The sequence below is a fragment of the Macaca fascicularis genome, chromosome 13 (genome assembly GCF_037993035.2).
Source record: "Macaca fascicularis isolate 582-1 chromosome 13, T2T-MFA8v1.1".
Lineage (NCBI taxonomy): Eukaryota > Metazoa > Chordata > Mammalia > Primates > Cercopithecidae > Macaca > Macaca fascicularis.
The window spans coordinates 119,699,724-119,717,180 of record NC_088387.1 but is presented as its reverse complement, the minus strand read 5'-3'; the positions used below and the strand labels follow the sequence as shown (position 1 = coordinate 119,717,180).

Genomic DNA, 17,457 nt, shown 5'->3' with positions numbered 1-17,457 from the left:
GGCACTTTAGGTCTGGTTCTTCATTTCCAGGGACCAGCAGCCTAAAAGAGGATTTGCCATCCCATCCAGGGCAATTGCTCCTGATCATCAGGAGGGGATTCAACTGCTCCATTGGTGAGATAGGATGTGGTTAAAATCCAGGTGACCCATACTTGTGCTTCCTGGTTCTCCCTGGCCTGATAGCAATGATAAAATAGACAGTTACACCAGTCCCAGGCTCAGAAGAGCAGAGTGACCAAGTGTTCATATTCTCAGGACTGAAGATCTGCTCATTCTCCCAGGAAAGTCACTAGGACCAGAAGAAGTGCTGGCTGCAGGTGAGGGGGGATCCAGAACAGGTGGTGGGGCAGGGACATATTGAGCATCCGTGGCAGCCTCAAGGCCAGCTGCAGGGGCAGGTGCTTGGTGCCATCCTACTAATTGTCATGACATGTGTTTTCCCAGGAAAAGTGGCCCACCAGGATTGCAGAGGAGCTACTCCTGAATGTGTGTGAAAAAGGGATCCAAACAGGGGAAGGAGTGGACTGTGGGGCATGAGGATGCTCTTCAGAGCTGCACCCAGGAAGCTCTTGTTTCCAGCTGCAGGAGGCTGACAGCTCTTAGTCCATCAGGCAGGTGCCACCTGCAGTGGCAGAGAGACACCCGCCCAGCCATGGCTTCTGCAGTGGCTCCCATGGAATGATTGCTGCAAAAGCCCAACCATTTTGCCTCAATGGGAACCAACTCTGAGGACCCATGGTCGCTCCAGAATATGCCCCCATAAAGTTGGCTAGTGCTGGTCTTTGGGTTTTTCTTGGCTCAGTGCCACTGCCTTCGTCTTCCTTCCCTAGGCGTTGATCCCAGCAGCACTCTGTGAAAGGCTTCCTGCATCTGGGCTGGCATTGGGTGATCCAAGCTGCCATACCCACGGTCTTTCTAATGGGAAGACACTGGAAGCACGTTTAGTAAAATCAAAAGCAAGAATGGACACTATCCCTTCTAGTCTATTCTGAGGTCGGGAGTTCGAGACCAGCCTGACCAACATGGAGAAACCCCGTCTCTACTAAAAAATACAAAATTAGCCAGGCGTGGTGGCACATGCCTGTAATCCCAGCTACTCGCCAGCTGGGATTTTTATGTGACGATATTACGTGATTTTATGTGAAGATATTAGCCAATCTAATTGGAATTGAGGGGAGGGACTTAAAAAATAAACCAAAAAAAGATAAAAGTGAAAGAAAGAAGAAAGATTATGTTTATTTGATAATGATCTTATCAGAAAAACTAGAGACCAATAGGACAAATGTTTTAAATAATGAGAAATGTCAAGGGGGCTAAATAAAAAGTTAGCTTACAGATATGAATATACTTTATGTATTCAAACAATTGTTCAGACAATGTATAAAAAAACTCTGTGACTTTCAGGGTACTAACAAGAAGCAGAGGACACATCAGCTGAGGTTTCAGAGAGAATGTAATGAAGGAGTGATTCAGAGAGCAAAAATAAACCAACAAGGAACATTAAGATATAAGAAGGAGAAGTTGTTCCACCCTGGACCCGAGGGAGCAGGAGGAGAGAATGTCCTTGGAGCGTGGGTCAAGGAAAAGGGCTGCCCAGCAGGGAGCTCTAGTCACAGCCGTGCTCAGTCACTTCCCTAATCTTCGCACCAGGTCACTGCAGGGGAAATACAGGGACCCGCAGTCACCTGTCAGTGACACTCCTCCTTATGCAAAGCCAAATACAAACCAGGCCGTGAGGAAGGCAGGTGACAGAGCCCTGGGGAGGGCCAGGAGGGGTGGGAGGTTAGGCTGGCCCACAGAGCAGTGCGCAGAAAGGCACTGGGCAGCCATCACGATGCACACTCTGCTTCTCTTGGTAACAGGAAACTGTAACGTCGAGGAATGAAATTCAGGTGGCCAATACAATTTCAATATGTGGAAATCTAGAAAGCCCTCTTGAGAGACTGTGGAAGATATAGCACATACTTGGCCAGAAATTATCATTGTCAGAAACATTTCAATTTTTCCCATGTTAATTCAAAAACAACAGGATTTAATAACATAGCATCAGGATTTGTTTTTTGTTAGCAGGCTTGTTTTAAAGGATGTGGAAAAATAGACAAGTAGCAATGTCCATGAGCGTTTTGCAGAAGAAAACAATGGGGGAGGGAGTTACTTGTTATGATCAATGTAGAGTTCACTTCAAAGCTACAATAAGTTAAATAATGTGATACCAGTTCATGACTAGTGATCATGATCAATAAAAGAGACTAAAAAGTCCAAAACTTAATATAAAGCTATTATTTGCTATTAATAGCACAACAAATTAAGTGGGGAGAGATGGATAACACAATTAACTCATTAACTCAATTAATAGAAATATTAGTTAATGTTCATTGAATGTTTATATGCCTGGGCACTGTTCTGTGTATCTGAACTGATGTACGTGAACTAATTTAATCATTAAAACAACCCTCAAAAGTAGATACTATTATTATCCCCACTTTCCAGTTAACAAGAAGCACAGAGCCGTTAAGTGATGGCCTAGAGCTCCAGAGCTAGAGATTGGCAGAGTTAGAATTCAAACCAGGCAATGGATTTCCAAAATGCATTATGTTCCTTAATACTCTGCTGATCTTGGGAAAAAAACTCAGATTGTTTTCTCAAAACTTTATACCAAAAATACATTATAAATAAAACAATGATTTAAGTTTTAAGGAAGAACAAATTGCAAGAGTACTACAGGAAAACATTGTGTTTTCAAGTTATTATTGGTATTATTTTTAATAATGATCTTTGAGTGGGAAAGCCCTTCTTAAGTTTAGTCCCAGAAAAAATGTAGCTATAGCTAAAATCACAGACCATGTTTAATTCCCTTAATATGCAATGGGCATGCCCAAATATGTAAGGAAAACATATTGATGAATCAATAGAAAAAAAATGGGCATGGGTATGCAGACAGTTGATGGAGAAGGATCTGCAGATGGCTCTCAAATATGTGAAAAGAAGATAAATCCTACCCCTAATACAAGAAATGTAAATTAAAACTGCCTTCAGCTATTGCTTTTCCTCATCAAATGAACAAATATTTAACATCTGGAGAGCCCATTGTGCAGAGGATGATGTGGAGAAGTTGCAGATTCTAGGAACAGCAGTTTAGCAATATGCATCAAAATTTGAAATGCACACACTCTTCACCTTACCCTATTCTCTCATCCCAACCCACAGTATATTTTTATCACATCAGCCAGCATGATCATTATAACAAATATAAATCAGAGCATGTCTCTCCTCTAATCAAGGCTCTCCAATGGCTCCCATTTTTCTCAGAGCAAAAAGCAAAAGTTCTCCAAATGGCTCATCGTACCTGGATCCTTCTGAACCTCTGTGCCCTGGTCTCACTGTAACCTTTTCTATTAATTATCTCATTCATTTTTTTAAACATTGTTAAACCGAAGTGAGTATATCATAAGCCATAAGTAGAAGTGAACAGATCATAAATGTACAGCTTGGTGAGTTAAAGGAATAATCATAAATGACCTCTCCTGGAAACAGTCGTCCAAGTCATGAAATCTAACATTGCCAGCATTCCTGTGTGTCCGTGCCCAATGACTGCAAGAGGAAATAACTTTGCTGCTTTCTCATTCACAGTCTTGTGGTGCCCAGTTTTGAACTTTATATAAGTAAAACAGTGTGTGCTCCTTTGTATCTGGTTTCTGTTGCTGAACATCATGCTTTTGAGATTCTTCCATGTAAATGGAGCTGGAGTGTGACATGTTACAGCATTCATATCACATAATATCAGGGCATGTCATACATTATGTCATATAATCACGTCATGCCATGCACATGGATACGCAGCAAGGCACCTGTCCATTCTAGTGTTGATGGACACTTGGACGCTTCCAGTTTGGGGTTATGAATTATGGAGCAATAGACATTGTTGTGCATGTCTTTTAGTGTATTTCTGTTGGACATAAATGTAAGAATAAAATTGTCGATTATGATATAGATAGATTATAGATAGATAGACAGACAGACAGATAGGAACAATATAAGTCCATAATGCTAAAGAACTGTTCAAAGTGGTTGTACTCACACCAGGTAGGACTGTATTAGTGTTTCATTTATTCCATTTTTTCCCCAAAATAAGTATTATCATAGTCCATTGAGTGTTGCTATAAAGGAATACTTAAGACTGGGTAGTTTATAAATCAAAGAGGTTTATTTGGTTTGCAATTCTGCTTGATGGAAGGGCTCAAGACTGGGCATCTGCTGAGGATCTCAAGTGGCTTACAGTTCCGGCAGAGTGCAGGGGAGCCAGTGTGCAGAGATCACAGGGTGAGAGGAAGCAGGTGGGAGTACCAGGCTCATTTTAACAACCAGGTCTCCTGGGAACCAATGGAGGGAGAACTCACTCACCCTCCAGTAAAGGTGTAAATCTATTTTTGACAAATCCGCCCCCCTGACCCAAATGCTTCCCATTAAGCACCACCTCCAAGGTTGAGGATCAGATTTTTAAATTATTATTGTTATACTTTAAGTTTTGGGATACATGTACAGAATGTGCAGGTTTGTTACATAGATATACACCTGCCATGGTGGTTTGCTGCACCTATCAACCCATCATCTAATTTAGGTATTTCTGCTAATGCCATCCCTCCCCTTGCCCCCCACCCCACAACAGGCCCCAGTGTGTGATGTTCTCCTTCCTGTGTCCATGCGTTCTCATTGTTCAACTCCCACTTATGAGTGAGAATATGGGGTGTTTGGTTTTCTGTTCCCGTGTTAGTTTGCTGAGAATGATGGTTTCTAGCTTCATTCATGTCTCTGCAAAGGACATGAACTCATCCTTTTTTATGGCTGCATCATATTCTATGGTGTATATGTGTCATATTTTCTTTATCCAGTCTGTCATTGAGGGACATTTGGGTTGGTTCCAAGTCTTTGTTATTGTGAATAGTGCTGCAGTAAACATACATGTGCATGTGTCTTTATAGTAGAATGTTTTATAATCCTTTGGGTATATACTCTGTAATGAGATGGCTGGGTCAAATGGTATTTCTGGATCTAGATCCTTGAGGAATTGCTACACTGTCTTCCACGATGGTCGAACTAATTTACACTCCCACCAACAGTGTAAGAGCGTTCCTATTTCTCCACATCCTCTCCAGCATCTGTTGTTTTCTGACTTTTAATGATCACCATTCTAACTGGCATGAGATGATATCTCATTATGGTTTTTATTTGCATTTCTCCAATGACGAGTGATGATGAGCTTTTTTTCATGTTTTTTGGCCACATAAATGTCTTCCTTGAGAAGTGTCTGTTCATATCCTTCACCCATTTTTTGACGGGGTTTTTTTTTCTTGTAAATTTGTTTAAGTTCCTTGTAGATTCTGGATATTAGTCCTTTGTCAGATGGATAGATTGCAAAAATTTTCTCCTATTCTGTAGGTTGCCTGTTCACTCTAATGATAGTTCCTTTTGCTGTGCAGAAGCTCTTTAGTTTAATTAGATACCATTTTTCAAATATAGCTTTTGTTGCCTTTGCTTTTGGTGTTTTAGTCATATGCTTGATGATTATGTGTCTTGAGGTTGCTCTTCTTGAGGACTATCTTTGTGGGGTTCTCTATATTTTCTGAATTTGAATGTTGGCCTGTCTTGCTAGGATGGGGAAGCTATCCTGGATAATATCCTAAAGAGTGTTTTCCATCTTGGTCCCATTCTCCCTGTCATTTTCAGGTACACCCATTAAATGTAGTTTGTTCTTTTCACATAGTCCCATATTTCTTGGAGGCTTTGTTTATTCCTTTTTATTCTTTTTTCTCTAATCTTGTCTTCATGCTTTATTTCATCACGTTGATCTTTAATCTCTGATATCCTTTCTTCTGCATGATCAATTCAGCTTGATACCTGTGTATGCTTCACAAAGTTCGCGTGCTGTGTTTTTCAACTCCACCAGGTCATTTGTATTCTTCTCTAGACTGGTTATTCTAGTTAGCAATTCCTCTAACCTTTCTTCAAGGTTCTTAGCTTCCTGGCATTGGGTCAGAACATGCTCCTTTAGCTTGGAGGAGTTTGTTATTACCCACTTTCTGAAGCCCACTTCTCTCCATTGTCACACTCATTCTCTGTCCAGTGTTGTTCCCTTGCTGGTGGGGAGTTGTGGTCCTTTGGAGGAGAAGAGGTGTTCTGGTTTTCGGAATTTTCAGGCTTTTTGCCCTAATTTTTCCTCATCTTCCTGGATTTATCTATCTTTTGTCTTTCACGTTGGTGACCTTCAGATGGGGTTTTTGTGTGGACGTCGTTTTTGTTGATATTGATGCTATTCCTTCCTGTTTGTTAGTTTTCCTTCTAACAGTCAGGCCCCTCTGCTGCAGGTCTGCTGGAGTTTGCTAGAGGTCCACTCCAGACCCTGTTTGCCTGGGTATCACCAGTGGAGGCTGCAGAACAGCAAAGTTTGCTGCCTGTTCCTTCCTCTGGAAATTTCGTTCCAGAGGGGCACCCGCCAGATGCCAGCCAGAGTTCTCCTGTGTAAGGTGTCTGTCGGCCCCTGGTGGAAGGTGTCACCCAGTCAGGAGGCACAGGTGTCAAGGACCCACTTGAAAAGGCAGTCTATCCCTTAGCAGAGCTCCATTGCTGGGCTAGGAAATCTGCTGCTCTTTTCAGAACCAGCAGGCAGGAACATGTAAGTCAACCGAAGCTGTCCCCACAACCGCCCCTTCCCCAGGTGCCCTTTCCAAGACGGATGGGGGTTTTATCTATAAGCACCTGACTGGGACTGCTGCCTTTCTTTCAGAGATGCCCTGCCCAGAGAAGAGGGATCTAGAGAGGCAGTCTGGCTGCAGCAGCTTTGCAGAGCTGCGATGGGCTCTGCCCAGTTTGAACTTCTGGGTGGCTTTGTTTACACCGTGAGGGGGAAACTGCCTACTCAAGCCTCAGTAATGGCAGAGGCCCCTCCCCCAACCAAGCTTGAGTGTCCCAGGTCGACTTCAGACCGCTGTGCTGGCAGCAAGAATTTCAAGGCTGGGCTCCGAGGGGTGGGATCTGCTGAGCTAGACCACTTGGCTCCCTGGCTTCAGCCTCCTTTCCAGGGGAGTAAATGGTTCTGTCTCACTGGTGTTCCAGGCACCACTGGAGTATGAAAAAAACCTCCTGCAGCTCGCTCTGTGTCTGCCCAAACAGCCGCCCCGTTTTGTGCTTGAAACCCAGGGTCCTGGTGGTGTCTGTACCTGAGGGAATCTCCTGGTCTGCGGATTGCAAAGACCATGGGAAAATGTAGTGTCTGGGTCGGTAATGCACCGTTCCTCAGGGCACAGTCCCTCACAGCTCCCCTTGGCCAGGGGAGGGAGTTTCCCACCCCGTGCACTTCCTGAGTGAGGGAACGCCCCACCCTGATTCTGCTCGCCCTTCGTGGGCTGCACCCACTGTCTAACCAGTCTCAGCAAGATGAGCTGGGTGCCTCCGTTGGAAATGTAGAAATCACCCGCCTTCTGTGTTGATCTCTCTGGGAGCTGCAGACTGGAGCTGTTCCTATTCGGCCATCTTGCCAGCCACCATCAAGGATTAGATTTTAACATGAGAATTGGTGGGAACAAACCATGTCCAAACTATGGCAGATGTAATGTCTAAAAATGAAAATATGTGTAATCTTCAAGAAAAAAGCATATAACATACCTTACAATTTTTTTCCTTTTAAAAAGCATTAAGAATAGCTGAAAATTAAAGCTTCTCATTAATACTAATTTAATGAGAAAATTTGATAAACATAAACACCAAGAAGTTTTTCACTAATTATGGTTGTGCTATATACTAATCTTCTTAAGAAGTTCTCAACAGATTCCGCACTTGGCAAACTCCCTTCACTAATTTATTTTTTGGGGTTTCAAGGCCTATTGGTGCAGCAGGCTCATTACTTTCAGGGTGTAGCCTTTCCAACCCTGGCCTTTTAAATTGGGGTCAGTATGTACATTTCCACACAATTTAGGTTTTCGTCTTTCATATCTCTAGTTAAACTCTTTATTAAAGAAGAGTTTCAGCACACATAATTTAAAATTCTTCTGATTTGTCCTCAGACCACTGTATAGCCTCTTACAAGACAGTATTTAGCCTTCATCTTTTATTTGATTTACTAGAAGTGTAATCTACACCTATTTCTTCTTAAGATCATAACTTTCAAACATGAGAAAACTAACCTAGAGCAATAGGAGTGTTGCACACCTGAGAATTGTAGCTCCCTATCTGTCTGCACCAACAAATTCTAATTAATAGCTGCTTTCTTTGGAGATGTGGTCCTGAGGTTAGTGATTTTGCTACACAGTCAGGCTGATGGGTGTAATTAAGACTTTCTCGGAGTTTCTTCCTATCAACTCATGAGGAGGAGGAAGGCCCATTACCAAAGTCATCCTAGGAGTACAAAGACGTCTAGCCAGAGACCTATTCTTCCTAAATATGTGTTGATGAATTGATCGAGAGAGAACAAAGAAGTAAGAACACAATGACAGACGAATTTTTTCCCTGGGTTGTGAAAATTCCATAGAGTTTGACAGGGACTTATCCATGTTGAAGGAAGCCGAGGTATTTGGTGATGTAAAACCTAGTCCAATATTCAGCTACCGTCCTCTAATACTCTTTGGCTTAAACGTCTAACATGCTTTTATTCTCCATCAAGTATTTTAGTTAGTGGGTTTTTTTTTTTTTTTTTTTTTTTTAATGCTAGTATCACAGGACAGCCTTCTGCCCCCAAAACTGGAAAGACAGAAAAGGGGACACAGAATTAAAGCTCACTGGAGGACAAACCTGTGAGCAGAATCTCAAAGAAAACTAGTACAGATTGGGATAACCTGAGCCATAATTCACAGATTTCTACAACAGTGTGGACAAGTCTGATAGTTAGAAACACAGGGGGATGCAGTCGCGGGGGCCCCCACACTTTTGTGAGCTTTATCTCTGGGAGCCTACCAGGCCTTCACAGGGATTGTCAGAGACAAATCCCTCGGCTCCCAACAAGGGGAAGTGGAAAGCAGCCTCTTGGAATATGTCAGAGCCCTCTGGTCTTCACAGGGGCTGCCTCAGGGAAACTATTTTACCAGCACCTAAACTATCAGGGTTTTGTTTTTTTTTTTTTTTGAGATGGATTCTCGCTCTGTCACCCAGGCTGGAGTGCAGTGGCGTGGTCTCAGCTCACTGCAAGCTCCGCCTCCCAGGTTCACGCCATTCTCCTGCCTCAGCCTCCCCAAGTAGCTGGGACTACAGGCGCCCACCACCACGCCCAGCTAATTTTTTTTGTATTTTAGTAGAGACGGGGTTTCACCATGTTAGCCAGGATGGTCTCGATCTCCTGACCTCGTGATCCGCCCGTCTCGGCCTCCCAAAGTGCTAGGATTACAGGCTTGAGCCACTGCGCCTGGCCTCCTAACTATCAGGGTTTTATCAGAACCTAGCAGGCCTGGGCCTGGGAGAAGGCAAATAGCCAATTCCAGGCATCTATAGCCATCACATCACACCTGAGGAGAGGGGACGAGAAGCACAGGTGAATGTCATAGTCCAGGTCACAGAATCAGCAAACACCAAGACCAGCTCTGAGGCCGGTGAGACGCTTCCCTCCACCACACCTCACCTCCACTTCACTAAAGATTGATGTAAAGCATTTCCTTTCACCAAGTATGTCATGTCCAGCTTTCAACAGAAAATTACAAGGCACACTAAAAGGCAAAAAAATAGAGAAAAAGTGAACAGTGTGAACATCGAAACCAGAGTCAGATGCAGCAAGAATGTTGGAATGATCAGACCAGGAATTTAAAATAATCATGATTAATATGCTAAGTGCTCTAGTGGAAAACGTTGACAACATGCAAAAACACAGGTAATCTAAGTAGAGAGATCTAAGAAAGAGTAAGAAAGAAATGCTAGAAATCAAAAACACTGCAACAAATGAAGAATGCCTTTGGTGGACTCGCTAGCAGACTGGACTTGTCTGGAGGGAGCCTCTGAGCTTAAGGAAATGTCAATAGAAGCACAAACCTGACCAGAATTGCAGTGGATTTTTTGGTAGAAACCAACAAGTTGATTATAAAATTTACAAGAAATTCCAAGGATCCTAGAATGGCCAAAATATTTTTGAAAAAGAGGAACAAAGTAGAATGAACACTTCATGGTTTGAAAACTTATTACAAAGTAATAGTGATGAAGACAGTGGGATACTGTAGAAGGACAGCAGTGTAGATCAATGGAATCAAATTGAGAACCTAGAAATAAACCTTTATCTATGGCCAACTAGACTTCAACCAGGGTGCCAAGACCATTTGATTGGGAAAGAATAGTCCTCTCAACAACTGAGGCTGGGACAACTGGACAGCCACATGCAAAAGAATGGAACTGGACTCTTACCTTATACCATAAACAAAAATTAACTCAGTATGGATCAAAGGTCTACATGCAAGAAATATAAAATTATTAGGCAAAAACATAGGAGTAAATCTCCATAACTCTGTATTTGGCAAATAATTCTTACATGTGACATTAAAATCACAAACAACAAAAGAAAATATAGATACATTGGACTTTATCAAAATTAAAATCTACACTTTAAAGAGCCATGAAGAAAGAGAAAAGACAGCCCACGGGATGAAAGAAAGCTTTTACTGATCATGTATTAGATGAGGCACTGGTGTAAGAATATATAAAGAATACTTGCAACTCAATAATAAGAAAATAAATAACCCAGCTAAAAAGTTGACAGAAGATTATAATACACATTTCTGCCAAGAAGGTATACAAGTGGCCAATATGCACATGTAAAGATGCTGAACTTTCTAGTCATCAGATTAAATTAAAGCCAATCAAAGTGTAATGAGATACCACCGCCATCCAATAGGATGTCTGGAATTAAAAAGTTGACTAATAGCAAGTGCTGGTAAGTATAATACACGAGAAGTTAGAATTCTCACACACTACTGGTGGAAATGGTCCAGCTGCTTTGAAAACCAGGCTGGCGGTGCCTCAAATGATTCAACATAGAGTTGCCTTGTGATCCAGCAATTCTGTTCCTAGATATATACCTAAGAGAAACGAAAATATATGTCTATACATAAAGTTGAACACAAATGTTTATAGTAGCATTGTTCATAAAAGTTAACAAGTGTACACAGTCCAAAAGGTCATCATTTGACAAATGAAGAAAAAATATGGAATATCCACACAATATAATATTATTTGGCCGTAAAAAGGAATGAAGTCCTGATACATGCGTCAACATAGATGAACTTGACACAAGACCACATATTGTGTAATTCCATTCATATCAATTGTCCAGAACAGGAAATCTATATAGACACAAAGTATATTCATTCTTGCTTAGGGCTCGGGGCAGTCTAGAGATTGGAAGATAGGGAAATTACGGTTAAAATGTATGGGGATTGTTTTTTGTTTTTTTGTTTTTTTGTTTTTTTTGGAGACCGAGTCTCGCTCTGTCGCCCAGGCTGGAGTGCAGTGGCGCGATCTCGGCTCACTGCAAGCTCCGCCTCCCGGGTTCACGCCGTTCTCCTGCCTCAGCCTCCCGAGTAGCTGGGACTACAGGCACCTGCCACCAAGCCTGGCTAATTTTTTGTATTTTTATAGAGACGGGATTTCACTGTATTAGCGAGGATGGTCTCGATCTCCTGACCTCGTGATCCGCCCGCCTCAGCCTCCCAAAGTGCTGGGATCACAGGCATGAGCCACCACGCCTGGCCATATGGGGTTTTTTTCTTGAGGTGATGAAAATCTTTAAAATTGATGATGGTGCTGGTTACACCTATCTATGGATATATTAAAAACCATTGAAATAAACACTTTAAATGGGTGAATTTGTATGTTGTGTGGTGTGTGACTTATATCTCAATTACATTTTTTTTTTAAAGAATGCTCCACATACATATCCCCCCACCTCGAACACACGTCTCGTGCAGACAGAGATGCTCTCACACACAGTCCCTATCACAAAGAGAAGCAAGTTACATACACACCTGCCCACCAAGTCAAATGTTTCCTACTTGGAATAAATAAGTGGGGGAGGGATTTTCTCCTTGATGGTTGCCATCCCTGATTGATTCAAAATAGATAAAATGTGAACAGTCTGATAAAGTTCCTTTTAACTAATTGAATCAAAACAATTTTTGGGAATTTTGTTGTCTTAACTCCTTTCATTTAAATGGATAACCTAGATTAGAGACTAATCATTTGATTTTTTAAATTCCATTGAATCTACTTGAAACAGGCAACCATCCTCACAGTTCATTAAAATGAATCTAAATTTTCTAAATGAACCTATTCAAAACTAATCAGCTCAATGTAAGTCTAACTAAGGTGATGGTTCTTGGGGTAATAGGTGATAAACTCAAAAACCAAAATCATTTAAATTACATTAAACACATCGTTCCCAACAGGCTCACGTCAGTGACATAGGACTTACTCATTTCACAGTTTGATCATCTGCATGGTGTACTCGGTCCATGCTCTGCCCAGTTAAGACACATGTTAGATTTTAAATTCATGTAGTAAAGTTGTGGCTTAACTGTGTCCTGAATCAAGAACTTAGTGTTCATGTTTGTGTACCACAGTTATTTATACAGCCCTGCCATGCTTTGGGTCATTTTCTAGGTGCTGAGTACAAAGGAGTGAACGGGACTGCTCTAGGAAATTATCCTGGAGTAGATAGGCGACAATGGCAAGCGCATAACTAAAAGTTACTGGAGTGTCACATGCTGTGAGTATGAAACAATAAGGTGAGAGCTTGGAGAGTGCCTTGGGGAGAAGTGGCTATTTGAGATGAGAGACGGGAGAAGGCCTCTCCAAAGAACTGATATTTGCACATGACAGACAGGTGAGAAATAAATTGTTATCCACTCATTCTGCATGTTTTCCGGAATACATTCCCAGGTATTACTGCATCTGGTTAGGATATGATCCAATTCACAGTTGGAATTGGGGAAATCATAAGAATAATTAGTGATTTACCTTATACCCTGTACTCTGCTTTTATTTAGGGTGATATAAGAGAGATTTTTTTGTTGTTTTTATTTTGTTTGTTTTTTGTTTTTTCCATGAGTCATAACCAGACTTGTTACAGTGAAGTCTTGCTCCCTTCAAATAACAGAGCAGCACTGCCTACACCTTTAACTGCAGCCGGCCTGGAAAACTGTCTGTTTCCTCAGCAAACAAATTAACAAACAATGCAAAAAGTAACATGTTATAAAGAGCATTCCTTGGAAGACTAGATCCAAGGAACATTAATACGTTTTTAAGTAAAACAGATCAAAAAAATTTGTAAAATCCTGGCTTAAACAGAGTCGGACTGGGGTTTTGTTGTTGTTGTTGTTGTTATTGTTGTTATTTTGTTTTTCCCCAGATGGACATTTTGGAACCTTTACTACACCAATTGCTTTTGAAATGTACCCTCCAAGTCAGACTGTTCTGGTGATGGAAATACCGGTCTCTGCCGCTTGGGCACATCACATATTTTGATAACCGGGGTGTTGATTTTCCTTGATTTTTTTCTTTCTCTGTTTTAAATTTACACTAACTTAGACAGAATGGTATTAGAAAATTACTATGAACCAAAAAGAAGAGCTTCTGGGCTGGGGAAAAAAATTAATAATTTTTTCTAATTTATGAAATGAACAAAGAGCCACCTGCCAGGCCTAATGCACAAGGTGGGTAGTAGAATCAAACAGAAATGTTCAGTACTGTTATTACTATAATATTCTCCAAAACCAACATACAGAAATTGCCTGTGCCAAACACATGCTTGATAAGCCCATAAAAGGAATTTGACAAAGTAGCTTGCACACTGGTGACTCAGTATTTATCAAGCGCTAGCAAGCCTGCTGTCCCAGGCAGAGGCGCTCCCCACCCTCTCGGAGAAGATGTTTCCCAGAAGAGTCAGACACCAAGCAGGCCGGCAGAAAAACCATAGGGCTTTTGAGCATCCGAGGTGACAAGAAAGGTGAAAAGCAGAGAGAAGGGCCAGAGGGAGGGAAAACAGGAAGAATTTTACGTATGATTGATTACTCAGGAAAGGTTCTTTCAGGAAACAGTATGTTATAGTATCTCAGCAGACATCTGGGTAAGAGGCAAGGAGCCCCACAGCTGTGTAAGCGAAGCACTGTGCAAAACTCCGTTTGCTGAGACCAGCGATTGTGATGGTCTTGAAACAACACGGGGCTGTAAATAATAAAACATAATGCCCAGTATGTAACAGTTCAAGGCCAAAACACAGGACGGCCATACAATCCAGGTTTAAACTGAGAAAATAATACATCATTTTTATTATGACTTTATTGATATATTACTACTAACCCAGTCCTCAACCAATGAGCTGTGCTGAAGCACAAAACTGATGCAAATCAATAATTTCTAAACACAAGTTATTTTTCTTTAGCTCACAGGACACAAGGCATTGGATGGCAAAGGCAAAAACAAGAGTGTGACTGCTCTTTCTGCCAAAATAGCTACTTAATACTAACAAGCACAATAATAATGATAACAACAAAAATAACATAATATGAATCTATAAAAACGACAAAAGAACTTTAACGTATAATTAGAGATGACTTTGTCACTTTTAAAAATTACATGCATATTTGTATATTTCCAACCCTGTACAAATTAACATAAATTCAGATAATAACACTGAAGAAAATTCTTTTCAAATCGAACAAACCATATAAAAATGCACTATGACAAATTCCATGTAAAAGCACAATCCATGAAAAAAAGAGAAGTTGGACTTCACTAAAATTAAAAACTTCTGCTCTGCAAAAGACACTGTTAAGAACATGAAAAGGCAAGCCACAGACTGGGAGAAAATCTTTGCAAAACACATATCTGATCATGGGCATCCAAGTTACACAAAGAACCTTTAAGATTCAACAATAAGAAAACACAACAGCCTAATCAGAAAGTGGCCAAAAAGTCTCAACCGACACCTCACCAAAGAAAATGTAAAATCCAGCACACTGGCAACGCCATATGCTGGCGAGGACGTGAAGCCACAGGAACTCTCATTCATGCTGCTGGGAATGCAAAATGGTGCAGCCACTTTAGAAGACAGTTTGGCATTTTCTTATAAAATTAAATATACTCTTACCATATGATCCAGCATTCGTATTCCTTGGTATTTACCCAAATGAATTGAAAACTTATCTACACAAAAATCTGCACACTGATGTTTATAGCAGCCGTATTCATAACTGCCAAAACTGGAAACAACCAAGATGTCCTTCAGCAGGTGAATGGATAAACTAGTCCATCCAGACAATGAAATATTATTCAGTGTTAAAAAGAAATGAGCTATCCCGTCATGAAAAGACATGGAGGAGCCTTAAATGCATATTACTAAGTGAAAGAATACCAATCTGAAAAGGCTACATATGGTATGATTCCAACTATAGGACATTCTGGAAAAACAAAACTATGGAGACGTAAAAAGCTCAGTGGTTGCCAAGGGCTGGTGAGGGGAGGGCTGAACTAGGAGAGAACAGGGAATTTTTAGGGCAGTGGAATTATTCCGTATGGTATAATAATGGTAGTTACATGACATTTGTCAAAACCCATAGAATTCCACAACAAGAAGAGTAAACTCTCAGGCAAACTAGGGACTTCAGTTAATAATAATGTTTCAATATGAGTTCCTCTGTTGTAATAATGCACCACACCAATGCAGCATGTTAACAATTGTGGAAACTGTGAGGGTGAGGTGGAGAGGGGGACATGCCAGAACTCTATTCTCCTCACTTTTTCTGTAAACCTAAAGCTACTCTTGAAAATCAAGTTTATTCATTAAAAATAAATAAATAATGCAATGATAATGTCAAAACGACCCCATTAACTTGTTCTTAGTATTAGAATGCTGGAATTAGAGCTGACATTTCAAAATATCATAGCTTTTTAATTCCTTGATATTCTTTCTTGCAGTAAAAAGGAAACAAACATAGAACATATGTATTCTTACGAGGTTACGCTAGTGACTTTAACACAGGTCTACAATATGCATGACTTTCATTTGGTAACTTTTTACCCATTTTGCAGTTTACTGTTGATTTTGTCATTGTTAATGTCATGGGAAGTCAACAAACCACAGTCTCCGAATAAAAGCCATGCCATATTTTGCAGTCTGAGATGTGAAGCCTCAGAGGGTTCCTCTACCACCACCCAAAATTACATCTCCTGGATGATCCTATGCCCTCTGCTGTGCCTCCTGCCGGGCCCCAAGTCAGGCTTTTCTTCCCAGATTGTTCTGCATTTCCTGTGCCAGATCCAGCCTCACACCACGCTCCTTCCATGACTGCATCTCCATTTTCTGTACAGCTGCTCTTCACCTCCTCACACTCAAACTTCAACATAAAGCTGACTTCCTCCCTTGTATGAAAATCAACCCCAAGACTGGAGCCATCCCCTTTCTCCTTGGAGAAATGACTGAATGAACCCCTGCTTACCTGGTCTCCTAGCACCTTAGCTCCCACAGTCAATTTCCATTTTTCAGTGACAATAATGGTCACCTTTGTCAAAGCAAACTAAGACATACTCCTATGTGAAATCTTTCAGTGGCCTCCAACTGGCTTTCAGATAAAGAACAAATCTTTGACCTGTCCTCAATTGTTTGGGGTGGCCCCACCCTCTTTCCTTCACCAGCCTCATTTGCTAGATTCTCTGACTCCTCTTCTTGCCCTACGCCCCTGGTCTCTTTCAGTCCTTCCTATGTGCTGAACGCAAGTCCCTCTCAGACCCCAGGCATTATCTCTCTGAGACTTCTTCCCCCTTTTGAGTTTCTGTAGCATGAGGCTCCTCTCCTGCAAAGCTCCTTACCATAATTTACGCAGTGATTGTATTCATGTCTCTTCCACCTCTGTAAGCTTTCTAAAAGGATACTATCCTCCCCTCTCATCATGTCGTCCCCAAGCACTTAGAATAATAATGCCTGGTAATTAGTGATAATTGAGTGACACCTCCAGAATCTGCCCATTTGTCTTCACCCCATGGACACTCCTGGGACTTGTGGCCCCTCAGGTCTGACACAGACAGCCAAGCCAGTTACTCACCTGGGGTCTTGACACCCTCCATCCATGCTCCACACTGTGGCCAGAAGGTCCCGCTAAAGCGCAAATCTGATCATTTTTAAATTCTCGTCTCCCACTACTCTCAAGATACATCGCAAACTCTTTAGTGTAGTCTACAATAAATCTTCTGACTTATACTCAGCTTTATCTGTGCAGCTATATAGGGATATATATGTAAAAATAGATCATATATACATATCTCAAGACATACTGAATTACTTATACGTTACCAAAACAGACCAAGTCAGATGATGGGTGACAAGCCCGGTGGAAACAAGGGATTGGACCTTCCAGCTGTTTCTAGGTTCTAGCTTTCAGGGAAATGTCAGAATATCCCCTGAATGACGAAGACACCTTGTGCACCTGCTACTACTTACCA

At 41.4% G+C, this 17,457-nt stretch overlaps 1 long non-coding RNA gene across 5 annotated transcripts in view; it reads right to left on the bottom strand.

The window, feature by feature from the left end:
* The window catches only part of LOC123568446 (uncharacterized), a 54,590-nt gene extending 37,412 nt beyond the window's left edge, over positions 1-17,178 (bottom strand). For 4 of the 5 annotated variants that reach the window (XR_006691821.2, XR_012421814.1, XR_012421813.1 and 1 more), the window contains exon 1: positions 15,110-15,346. This is a non-coding gene — a long non-coding RNA (uncharacterized lncRNA). Of the gene's footprint in view, positions 1-15,109; positions 15,347-17,060 lie in introns of those variants that run through there. The other variant, XR_010580612.1, reaches the window with a different exon arrangement.
* Between the last annotated feature and the right edge of the window lie 279 nt (positions 17,179-17,457).